Source organism: Pantherophis guttatus, chromosome 5 (assembly GCF_059756535.1).
Source record: "Pantherophis guttatus breed Tessera chromosome 5, ASM5975653v1, whole genome shotgun sequence".
Taxonomy (NCBI): domain Eukaryota; kingdom Metazoa; phylum Chordata; class Lepidosauria; order Squamata; family Colubridae; genus Pantherophis; species Pantherophis guttatus.
Genome location: NC_142067.1, coordinates 77,642,738 through 77,656,046, shown reverse-complemented (window position 1 = coordinate 77,656,046; position 13,309 = coordinate 77,642,738). Strand labels below are relative to the sequence as shown.

Below are 13,309 nucleotides of genomic sequence, written 5' to 3'. Positions count from 1 at the left end.
TCTTCCGCGATACTTTGGAACTGTAGGAAATATGAAGCTTTCTCCATTTCTAAAAACGCAATCTGACAGCTCCTTATTTAGTTGTAATGACTTCTGTTCCACCGTTTCTATTTTGACATCTATTTGGTCCATTTTTGTTTCCATTTTTTTTATTCTTTGGTCGTTCTCCAACATTGCTTGTTGTATGGTCTCTATTTTATTGTTCATATTTTTAATATCTTCTTTTACCTCTCCTATTTCATTCTTAATTTTTTTATGATGTATTTTCGCCTCTTCATGATTATCAGCAATTTTCTCTTGTGTTTTCATTAATATTTCCTGTATCATCTGCAACATACTCTGTATATTGTTTACTGTCAAATCAGTTTTTTCTTTTTCTTTCCCCAACATATTTTCTATTGTTCTTTGGTTTGATGGGGAGGCAGCTATTCGAGTGGGAATTGTAGTTGGTTTTTTCTGTTTTAACTACAGTTGCCGTGTTTGACATTTTTAAGCCTCGGGTAAAATTTTTCCACAATATCATATAACCATATAACCAATACTCTCTAATTATGTTTATATACGTAACTCTGTAATTCTTATTTACTATATCCACAGTCTTCCAAGACAGTCTCTCTTAGTATCTTTATCTCTTACAACAGTAATTTATGTTTCCCCCCCATCCACTTACTATATACTTATATATTGCACAATACAATTATTGAAATTCTATATATATGTTTTGTCTTACTTAAACTTTATCAATAATTATCTTTTGATTACTTTCGATTTATCTTATACAAGTTATACAAGATTATAAATGACTTTAGTTCATTCAAACAAGTCAATTAAATTTTTCATTGCTTCATTAATCATTTACCATCTTTTACCTTTCCCCCCTTTTCAATAACAGTAAAAAGCTCTATTATTTTTCCTTACTTTCAGTCTATAATTATTTTATTTTCAGTTGTTTCCTTTTATTACTTAGCCTCTTGTTGCAAATGTCTGTAGTAATATTACATCAATGTTGCATCAGACTCCTTCAATCCTATCCCCAAGTCCTTCTATTATTCTATTATCTTGTCTTCCTTTTTTCTTGTTCTTTAAGTATTTTTGTATTTATATTTCCGTTATTATAATTGCAGTTTTTATATTTATATTGTCATTCACTTATCAGTTATTAATCCTTAAATGTTTTTTCCAATATTGTAAGTACCTTAAAATATTTTCCAATATATTTTCTTCGCTGTTTCCCCTCTCTTCTTTTCTTCTGGCACCCTCTCTGCTTCTTTTTATTTTTAAGTTCTTATCTCCATTCCAGTTATCCTCTCAGTCTATTTAAATCCACCTTATGGGATCTTCCTTCTTTCGCACTAACGTCTTCTCCAATTCTTCTCTCCATTCTGTGCTCTGTTTCCTTTTAGTCGTTGCCTTTCCTTCTCCTCCATGTCTTTCTCCTCTCGTGCCTCCAATCAGCAAACTTTCATCTCTCCTTCTTCCAGATTCTCCTCGGTCACCATCCGAAACTGTTTTCACTTTCCGCTTCCTCGCTATGCGGCCGCCATCGCTCTTGGTCTGCCCTGGAGGTCAACTCTTTCTCCACTGGATTAAGAGGTTTGTCTTTGTCCTCTCGGTTGATTGCTATTTGCCCCGGGGTCTTCAGACCTTCCCCTTTTGTTTTCCAATCTCTCCAGGATCGGAGCTGCTCATAAAGAGCTCCTAGCAGAGAATATTTGGGATTTCGGGGACGACACTTTGTTCCGTCTCCCACTTTGCAATGATGTCACCGCCGGAAGTCTACTCCTCTCTCCTTTCTTTCTCCTTTGTTGTGGAATATTTTCCTTGTTTGGTATCCGAGCAACTCCAATATTCTAATAATATATACTTTCTTTTCGGTTTCTTTTCAATTTTACTCAATCTGTCACTTTTATCATCATAATTGTTCATTTACCCTTATAATCTTTTTTCTTTCCCCCCCCCATCCCCCTTTTCCATTTACTCTGGTGTCCTCTGGGTTTCTATTTCTTTTTTATCCTCTCCCTCATTTAACTTTCTATTTATCTAAATCATTTATCTATTATCTTTGATTCATATTTCTTTTCTAAACATACATATATACTCTAACCATACATAAAATCTTCATGTTTTGAAATACACCAATTCCTCTTTATCTTTTAGCATTAATCTATTCATTTCCGCACAGTCTAAAATCTTTTTTATTACTTCACCTTCTGATGGGATTTTTTCTGTCTTCCAATTTTGCACAAATACAATTCTTGCTGCTGTTATTATATGTATAATTAAATACACATCTTCTTTACGGTATCTCTCTGGCAGAATACCAAATTAAAAAAAAAAACCTCTTGTTTTAATTCTATAGGTTTATGTAACATTTCCTCCAACCATGTCTCAGACACCATGTCTGTATTCTAGACCAATAATTTTTTGCTTCTATATATGACCACCACATATGATAATATGATCCCGGAAAATGCGAACATTTCCAACACTTGGCTGATTTATCCTTGAACATTTTTGCTAATCTTTCTGGTGGCATATGCCATCTGTAAAACATTTTATATAAATTTTCTTTATATGCAGTTTCCATTGACAATTTATAATTTCTTTCCCATAGTAGTTGCCATTTCTCTAATTCTATCGTCCATGTTATCATTGTCTCTTTTACTTCTTCATCTTCTAGTCTAATTTGCAACAAATAATTATACAATCTTTTAATCATTTTTTCATCCTTTCCAGTCATTATCTGATCCAACTCTGATCTCCCCAAATTAAAACCATATTGTTTCAAATCTTTATCATATCTTGATTGTTTCTGCAGCCGGGTATATCAATCAGTCTCAATCCTTTGTTTTTCTAAATCTTGTTTCTGTTTTAGTTCTCCCTTTTCTGTTAAAATGTCCTTGTATCTTACAATCTTGTCCATATTAATTATATTTGGATGTGTCAACATTTCTATTGTTGAAAGCCACATTGGTATTTCCATATAATGTTTTTCTTTTATTCTCTCCCATACCACTAATGAGCCATTCCTTACACAATATGTCTGGAAGTATCCATGTATCCTATTTGTTCCATCCCATAAGAAAGCACGCCAACCTAGTTGTAAATCATGTCCTTCCAAAGTCAATAGTCTTGTATTTCTCAATAAAATCCATTCTTTAATCCAAGTTAACATCACCGCTTGGTGAGACAATTCCCAATTTGGTAGACCAAATCCTCCTCTAGTTCTAGAATCTTGAAGCAGTTTAAGATTAATTCTTGCTTTTTTCCCTTGCCATATATATTTCCACATCATTTTATTCAGACTCTCAAAGTATTTTTTCTTCAACTTTATCGGAATTGTTTGAAAGAAAAACAAGAGTCTTGGCAATACATTCATTTTGATTAATATTCTTCCCATTAAAGATAATTGTAATTTTTTCCATTTTTCCAAATCTGTTTCAATTTGATTTCTTAGTTTATAATTATCTTCCTTCACTGTAATACATCTTGAAGTTAATTGGATGCCCAAATATTTCACTTTCTTCACTATTTGAATATCTAACTTCTCCGTTAGTTGCTTCTTTTGTTTTTCTCTCATATTTTAACTATAATTTTTGTCTTTATTTATTTTCAATCCAGCTACTTCTTCATATTCCTCTATTTGCTCAATTAGCTTTAGGCCCATTTCTATTGGTTCTTCCATAATGAATACTAAATCATCCGTAAATGCGTGTAGCTTATATTCTTCTTTTTTAATTCTCATCCCTTTTATTTCTCTATCTTGTCTTATTTTTCTGTTTAAAATTTCTAGAGTCAAAATAAATAATAGTGGAGATAGCGGACATCCTTGTCTAGTTCCTTTTCTTATATCTACTTTCTCTGTCATTTCACCATTTATTATTACCTTTGCTGATTGGTCTTTAAATATAGTCTTAACCATATTAATGAATCTATCCCCAAATCCATCTTTTGTAATTGTAAAGTCATAAATTGCCAATTCACATTATCAAATGCTTTCTGCGTGTCTAAAAATAACAATGCCATTTGTTTCTCTGGATGTGCCTCGTAATATTCCAATGTATCCAGTATAATTCTTATATTGACTCTAATTCATCTGTTAGGCAGAAAACCATTTTGATCTGAATGTATAAATACATTTAACAACCTCTTCAATCTTTCCACCATAATTGATGCAAATATTTTATAATCTGCATTTAATAATGAAATTGGTCTATAATTCTTTATTTGTTGTAAATCTGTTTATTCTTTTGGTATAAGAGTTATATATTCCTCCATCCATGAATTCCGAACCTTGAGTTCTATTAGTAAATCATTAAATACTTGTAACAGTGTATTGCTTAGTACAACTTGCAACTTTTTATATAATTCTGCTGGTAATCCATCTGCTCCCGGGTTTTTTCCATTCTTCTGCTTTTTAATTCCCTCCATCAATTCCATCATTGATATTCTTTCTTCTAATGCTTTTTAAAATTGTTCTGGTATTTTAGGAGTCATTACTTTTTCCAAATATTGTTCTATTTTTCCTTCTGATATCTGCTCTTGTTGATATAATTTCTTATAATATTCCTCAATTATTATTTTCTTTTCCTCATTTTAGTAGCATATCTTTCCCTCTTGATCTAATAATTGGGTTATCAATTTCCTTTCTTTTTCCTTCTTCATCTTATATACTAGCCATCTTCCTGGTTTATTTGCATTTTCAAAAAAAATTGTTTTGATGATTTTATTTTCCTTGCTAGGTCTTCATTTTCTATTAAGTTCAATTTATGTTTTTTCAAGTCCATTAGGTTTTTGATTTTTTTTTGTTTTGTTGATTTTTTTTCAATTCTTCCTCTAATTTCTTATATTCCTTCTCCAATTTCTTTTGAGCTTGTCTGTTCTGTTTGTTTCTTTTTCCTGTATAGGTCATTGCCAAACCCCTTATATATGCTTTACTAGTGTCCCACACATTTTGCAATGATGTATCTTCTTTTCTATTTTCTTTAAAGAAAAAAGTCAATTCTTTTTCCATATATTGTATACAGTCTTTCTCATTTAATAAACTTTGATTTAATGTCCATCTCATTCTTTTTCTTTGTCCTTTCCATATCATCATTGGATTGTGATCTGCCCATATATTTACTTCTATATCAATCTTGTCTATCTTGGATATTAAATCTATGGACATCCACATCATATCTATTCTTGACCATAACATAAACCTGTTTGAATAAAATGTGTATTGTTTTTCCTTTAGGTTTCTTTTTCTCCAAGCATCCTATGAGCTTAGTTTGTCTACTATTGTGTGAAATGTTTTCGGAAGTGTCTTTCTTGGTTTTTCATTCACTTTTGTAGATTTATAGTCTATCTCATTATGAACAAACACATTAAAGTCTCCTATTATGCAATTTTCTACATTTATATTCTAGTATTTTCCTGTGTAATTTTGCATAAAATTCTTCTTGATTTTCATTTGAAGCATATATACCCACAAGTAATATTTTTTTGTAATTCATTACAATTTCTAATATTTATACTCTTCCTTCCTCATCCTCAAATATTTATTTGGATTGAATTGTCTGTTTGATATAAAATACTACTCCTCTTTTACTTTGACAAGCCAATGTTGTATACAATGTCCCCAATTTTATTCGCTCCAAAAGTTTTTTATGTTGCTTTCTAATATGAACTTCTTGTAAGCATATAATTTCTAATTTTAGCTTTATTAAATATTTTCCCTCTTTTTATTGCTGAGTTCAGTCCATTGATATTCAAAGATATTATTTTAATTTCTTCTTCCATTTCTTATTTATTTACTTGTTTTGTCAATCTAGTCGTTCTTATTTCCCTTTGTTCTTTAACTTCTTTTGCTCTTGCTCCTTCTCTTAACACTCTCTTCTTGTTCTCTTGTTGTCTCTCTTGGCTGTTCTTTCTTTTCCTCCTGTCGTCCATCCCCATGTTCATCTCTCAATCTTTCTTCCTCTTGAACATTTATATGTTGTTTGTAAAATAACTGCTTTCTCTATTGAGTCTAATGTGTATCTTTGTTCTTGCCAGTTCACCAATATTCCTTCTGGAATCAACCATCTAAAATTTGTTCCTCTCTTTATCAAACATTTCATGAGATTTTAATATTTTCTCAGGTCTCTCACTCTTCTTGGAATTTGTTTCAGTGCCACTACTTCTCTCCCTTTGTGCTTTATCGTCGTGTTTCTCATCAATTGCAATATCTCTGTTCTCAATGTTTTCTTAGTAAATCTGACATGAATTTCTCTAGGCAGATTATTTATCGCATATCTTGTGTGCACTCTATATATCTTGTCGATCCCATTTAATATCTCTTCCTTACTTTCTTCCATTGCTTCTGCTAGTATCTCTGCAATTTTCTCTGCTAAATTTTACTAATTAGTCTTTATTAATGGCTTCCGCTTCTTCACTGCTATTCTGGAGGTGGGGAGGTAGCCTTATTCCGCTCCCTTCCTCTACTCTTTGCCAGTTCTCTTTAATTTAAATAGTTCTTAAAAGTTCATGAGAAAAATATTAAAAGGAATCTTGTTTCCAAGACCTCACTCTCTCACCCAGATGATCACCTCGCTCTTCTTCCTTTTCTTGCTTGTGGCTGCCCCAGCTTTTGACAGCTCTAATGGCTGCCTTCCCTCGCTGCTGGGTCAGAGGCTGATCGCCGGCACTTCAGGGAACTTGCGATTTCCCTGTCTGTGCCAGCCTGTGCCTCCATTCTTCGCTGTCCCTACAAGTCAGCTATGTTCCCTGGGGATCCCCAAAGGCGGCTGGGATATCGGTGTTCTCCCATAGCCCCGGAATCCACACTGTACCACCGCGATGCAGTGTATTTTATATGGAAAATATTTTGGACTTACAGAGTACTAAGTAAAGGCTGGGACTGACCCATCTAGATAACTGATTTTGTTTTGAAAGAAATGGAGATTGAGTGAAATAAATATCTGCTGGAAAGAAGGCAGTGTGGGAATTTGAGGGAAGAGTCTTATTTATCAAAGCATACTCCCAGGATCTTGGACTCTCTGGATGCTGGATTCGATTGAGGCATGATTGTTCACCCTACATTTATTGTCATTATGGCTGGAGTTGAAGGAACAGCTCTGGAAACAACAGAATTTCTTAATGTGATGGCCTTGGTATTCCAAAATATTTTGAACTTAATTGATGGTATGGATCAGAAAACAGAGCGTATTTTGCAAAGAATGAGAAACAAAGACCAAAATGTACATGAACTGGTGGAAGCAACAGAAAGATTGGATGAAATGGACCAGCAAATACAACACCAACAGGGAAAAAATATGGATCAGAAAAATCAGCAAATAAAGCAACAGTTTGATGAAGAGGAAAACCAGATAAAGGACAAGCAAAAGGAGTGGAAAGAACAGAAGGATTGGCCACATCAACAACTAAACCAAGGACTGGAGCAAAAAAGGGGACTGACAAATCAGCAGACAAAGGATGAAATACTGAAGAAAACAAAACAGATAAATCAACAATTGGAGAGGCAGGAAGATACTTTTGATAAAGAGATTAGGATATGGGCAGATAATTGGGAGAATTGGCAGTACAAAATTCTACTGGGAGAAATGTTTAGAGTGAACAAAAAAGAGATAAATGAAGATAGAGATAAAAATGAGTGTGGGAGTTGAATTAAAAAATGGATAAGAATTGAAGCACTAAAAAAAGGGAAGAGATGAGGGGTAAAAAAATTGCCCTTTAAATATTAAAGTAGCCTATTATAAGCTAGAGAGGCAAAAATAAAATTAGGGGAAATATTAAAACACATTTTTTTAATAGAACAAATAAAAATAATAGATTAGAAGTTTAGAGATGTTAGGTATTTTTTAAAATGTATATTTAAACAATGTAACGGGATTATATAAATCTGATTAATGTGATAGAGATAATAAAGTTAATGTGAATTGGATCAACATGAATTATATCTAGTTAAATTTGTTCATACTGCTATTGTGAATTGGATTAATATGAAAAAATTGATAAGAATTGAAGTACTAAAGAGGAGATGTATAAATAATGAGGATTATATAAATTTCATAAATGTTAAGATTAATGTTAGCATGAATTGGATCAATATAAATGAAAGAGTTAAATTTGTTCATATATAATAGAGAAATGTTTAGATAGAACAAGAAAGATGTAGATGAAGGTAGAGATAAAGATGAGGAGTTAGGCATTTTTTTAATATGTATGTTTGAATAATATAATGAGGATTACTTAAATTTGAGAAATGTGATAGGGATTACTAATATTGTTATTATGAATTGGATTAACATGAATGATACCCAGAACCAACTCTGTTCACACACAATATATATCAGTGGTAAAATCTAAAAAATTTCACTACCGGTTCTGTGGGTGTGGATTGGTAGTCATGTGACTGGGTGGGCATGGGCATGGCTTGGTGGCCATGTGACCAGGTGGGCGTGGCTTGGTGGCTATGTGACCAAGTGGGCGTGGCTTGGTGGTCATGTGACCAAGTGGGCATGGCCAAGTTGACGTCACTTCTTTGCCCTTATGACCTACAAAAAGAAGATATACCAATTATTTCGTGCATTTAATATTTAAATAATAAATGAAGTACAGAAAACAATAAAAGAGGTACACAAATACTTACGTAAGAGCAATAAAAGTGTTGTCTTTGATGTCACTTCTTTGCACCAATGATAATAATGACCTACAAAAAGAAGATATACCATGATATCCAAATTTAACCATTTAATACTTAAATAAGAATAAAAGAAGTACACGAGACAATAAAAGAGGTACACAAATACTTACATAAAAGTGTTACTCTTTAATTTTAAGATGTTTCCACATCGTTTTTTCATTGGCACTCACTTCTACTTTTCTTGAGCTTGATTCTCGGATCATCGGCTGAGCGATGGTGTTCTCTTAACCACTTTTTCACTGCAGGAATAGGGTCCCATTTTGGAAGAGGTAGTCCAGTAATATTGATAGTCATGAGGTTGGTTAAATTAGAAACGGTTAGGTGACTTCTACTCTCTGAACATATGATGTTCATTTTCAAAAAAACCCTTTTCGCTTCTGAAGAACTTATAGCAATTGTTCTGACAATATCTTTAGCTTTTTAATACTGTCAGGAATTGCATAGTTCTTCGAATCTTTTAACATATTCTCCACAAAATCTCTATAGTCGTTGATGTTAATGTTGTAATTGAAAATGTCACCAAATGTGCGCAGTTGTTCTTCAGCTGCTGTCCCTGAAACTACTACTTCTGCAAAATCCCAGTACTCTGGCACCAAAAAAATGTAGAAACTGTAATTTATTCATGGTGTCCTGCAATTGGCTACCTGTTTTTAAATGTTCATAGTCCATTAGTCTTTTCTGCAAATTTGTTATGATGCTTCCTAAAAGTCTTTCCCAATGAAGTCCAACAAATCGATGATTTTCTACAAAGTTTATATTTTTGAAGGTTTCTGAAGTAATTAGTCCATCAACTTTTCTTTCATATGGACCCTTTCCCTTTGTAAGCAGTTCAAATGCTTTCATTGATCTTCTCACCAGTTTTTCAGCCTTTATTATGTCCGTATTACTTGCTTGCAGTGCAGTTGAAAGAAGTGAGATTTCTTCCAGAATATAGATCATCAATGCCAAATCATTTAGAAAATATTTATTTTCCAGACGGGCAGCCATACCCGAGTATTTTGCATTCGCATGAAAATACTGATGTAGCGCTGGATAAGCACGCCAATACAGCTAGGGTTGCCCATAAGTTACAGGCAGCCCATCTTGCCCCAAAAACTCTACCAATCTTTACGATGTTAATGTCAAGTTCTTCAGATATTTTGTCAAGTTCAATTCGGTTTTTATTGGATTGCTGAAAAATAGAACATATCTTATCTATAAATATTTTAAAATGATTTACTTGCTTTATTTCCTTTATGGTGTCATCTAAAACAAGTAGGAGGCGATGGTTCAAGCCATATGATGATGTTTGGAAACTCTTTTGCTTTCTAGTGCTCACTCCAGATTTTCTCCCAAGCATAACGCTGGCACCATGAGAGCAAAACGCTATTAAATTTTTTTGTAGGTAGTTCTGGGTAAACCCAACTTTGCGTAAACTTTCCAGAACTGCAGAACATATTGTCTCTGCATCTTGTTTCTTCAATTCAACAAGCTCAACAAAAATTGTTGGTGGGTTCTCTGAGTCCTCAACTTTTACGAAAACTATCAAAACTGGTTTGCAGGATACTGTTGATGCTTTGTCAATGATCAAACATATTTTCAGATTCTGTGCAATGATGCTGGTAAACATTTCGGTTTTAATTTCATTTGCAATGCACTCAACTATTTTCACAACTGTTGGCCTTGAATGCAATCCTATTCCCAAATCTACTCCATTTTCAGTTTGAAATTCTATCAATTCTTCTATGCTTGAAATTGGTCTACATGCTTTTGCCAGGCTGTAAACAGTTTTGAACATTTTACAAGTGGTGCCTAAACACTTTTCAGATATCTTGCCCATAGCTTTTGTTATGGCATCCTGCTCCCCTTGTTTTACGTTGTCTCTACAAATGGTGTGCGATTTCCATGTGAAATGTTCTCTCATTTTCTTCCTTAGAGACGCATGCTGCACTTCCTTATTTTTCCCAGATGCCTCAATCTTGAAATGCTTCCATTCTTTGGACACATGAACACTGCTCTCTATTGTGAACTCATGTGTCACACAGTACTTGCAACCTAGTTTCTTGTTTGAAACTTCCAATCCCTCATACTTCTCTTGGAAGTTGCTGTACTGTTGCAATGTCCAGCAGTCAGGAAGAATTATTTCAATTTTGGGCTCGGGTGACTCAATACTTGACTTGCTGCTTTCTCCGAGTCCAAGTTCAAGTGGTGGAAATGGTGGTGCTTGTGGTGCTTGTGATAGTTTTGGATCATCCAAGGCCAATTCTGATGGTTGTTGTGCCAGTTTTGGTTTCTTGGCCAAGAAACCGACCAAAGTCTGTTGCCTTTTCATCCTTCCTGTTAAAGGTTGCTACTGCAAAAGGAAAAAAAGGAGCTTTGTTAGCTGAGGACTAGTGAAGTGGGAGTCCCTCACAATATAAAAGCATACAAAAAGCAGGAACCTCACAGAGCCACAAAGAGCTCAAAAATCAACTTTCACATTCAACACAAAAGCAACACAACTGGGTCACACACAATGCAAAAGCAGCTGGACTTCACACAAAATGGCCCCTGCAACAAGCAGGAACCTCATAATATCATGAAGGGGAGGAAAAAATAAAGAAAAATATTAGTGGAAGTTTAGAATGGAAGGGTGTAAAGCAATGTATCACAAAGTCAAATAAGTTAGGAAAAGAAATATGAAAAATAGACACAAAGAATGAAAATAGTGGTAAGTTTGAAATGTGAGGATGTAAGAAACTGATACTTAGATGGGATGTTGTTTGATTAATGAAGTGAAGTTAGTATTAAAAGAATAATATTGCAATTGCATATATATATGTGATTAGAATGATTGTATAAAATTAACATGAATATTAATTAATACTATGATAGTATAATTATGATGATGATATTATTAACAATATATGTTTAAGTGATTAAGTTTATTTCTTTGATTTTTGAAGGCAATTTAAAGAAACTGTATGGTTATAGTTGAAAGACATTTTAATTGGAAAATACACCATGTTTTATAGGTATTGGCAATATTATATGCAACAACGAAAAGAGAGGGAAATGGAGGGGAGTGGAAAGGAGAAGGAGAGGAGGGGAGAAAGAGTAAGGGTAGAGAGGGCAAAGGAGAGAGAGAAGTGGGGGAGGGGAAGAGTAGAAAGGGAAGGAGATAGAAGTGGAGAAGAGGGAGGGGAAATAGAGAGGGGACAGGAGAAGGAGAAAGGGAAGGAGAGGGAAAGGGGAGTAGAGAAGAGAGGGAGGAGAAAGAAGAGGAAAGAAGAGGGATTGTTGTAAAAATGGGTGAAATATGGTGTACAGAAGAAAAGAAAACAGGCAATTTCATATATTTTTTTTGAGGGTTATACTATTGAAATTATAATGGAAAATAATACGGATGCTAAAGCACATTGGTTTAGTTGTTATTGCATACTTGTTAATATTTATATGAAAATTAAAACTTTGTGTAAAAGGTAGGAGTAAATAATATGGAATAAGGAAAATGGAATGTAATAATTAGGAATATGTTTGTATGTATTGAAATGTATGATACTCAAACATCGCGCAATTCACCTAATGATATGTATAAATTTAAAAAAAATAATAAAAACTTGATTAAAAAAAACCCAAGCAGGAACCTCAGGGAGCCACAAAGAGCTCAAAAATCAACTTTTACACTTTACACACAAGCAACACAAAAGCAACACAACTGGCTCACACACAATGCAAAAACAGCTGGACTTCACACTAAATGGCCCCTGCAATAAGCAGGAACCTCAAAGAGCCACAAAGAGCTCACAAACCAACTATCACACTTTACACACAAAACACACTTTACACACAAAACAAAGTTGTGCAGCTTTGTGTTGTTTTGTGTGTAAAGTGTGTTTTGTGTGTAAAGCGTGATAGTTGGTTTTTGAGCTCTTTGTGGCTCTCTGAGGTTCCTGCTTGTTGCAGGGACCATTTTGTATGCTTTTACATACAGTGAGTCAGTTGATGTAAAAGCTCACAAAATGTCCCCTGCAACAACAAGCAGGAACCTCACAATCACAGAGAACTCAAAAAACCAACTATCACACTTTACACACAAAATTTCACATACAGCTTTGTGAGATTTTGTGTTTGTGGAGTTGAGTGTGAAACACTACAGAAACACACAAAATCTCAGAAAGCTGCACAAATCTAAAAATATAAAAGCAGCTAAAACCATTTTAAATGGCTATTTCCTAAAAAAAAAATTCCTAAAAAACCCCCCAATTAACTATTTTTTTTAAAGCAAAAAAAAACAAAACAAAAACCACTTACTTACCCAATTGAAGGCAGAAGGCAGGCAGGCAGGCAGATTCAGTTGCTTGCCAATGAGATGGATTGCAGCAGGCGAAGCAAGGCAGGTGTTCTGCGACCAGCGGCTCGAGATTCAGTCCGAAAAGCAAAGGTAAGAAGCTGGAGGCTGGGGGGAAGATTGGTAGTTAACTAGGTGGTTTAGGCAGGCAAGCCCGGGGACCTGGTGTGTGTGTGTGTGTGGCGCGCTATGTCGCAACCGATCCCTGGCGGCTATGCAAACTATGCAGCCCGGGAATTGCGGGGGGCATGCCAAACCGCAACCGGCAATGCTTACCTCTTTGAGTGAGTGGCCGTTGACAAGGCATCTGA

At 34.3% G+C, this 13,309-nt stretch overlaps 1 protein-coding gene and 1 pseudogene across 3 annotated transcripts in view; both read right to left on the bottom strand.

The window, feature by feature from the left end:
- MBTPS2 (membrane bound transcription factor peptidase, site 2) overlaps positions 1–13,309 on the bottom strand; it is a 69,353-nt gene that overhangs the window by 21,337 nt on the left and 34,707 nt on the right. The gene's annotated exons all lie outside the window — the stretch shown is intronic.
- LOC148113474 (E3 SUMO-protein ligase KIAA1586 pseudogene) lies at positions 8,985–13,106 on the bottom strand (annotated as a pseudogene). The gene is made up of 2 exons (XR_015728250.1): positions 12,966–13,106; positions 8,985–11,021 (listed from the first exon to the last, which is right to left on the bottom strand). The product of XR_015728250.1 is annotated as an E3 SUMO-protein ligase KIAA1586 pseudogene (transcript).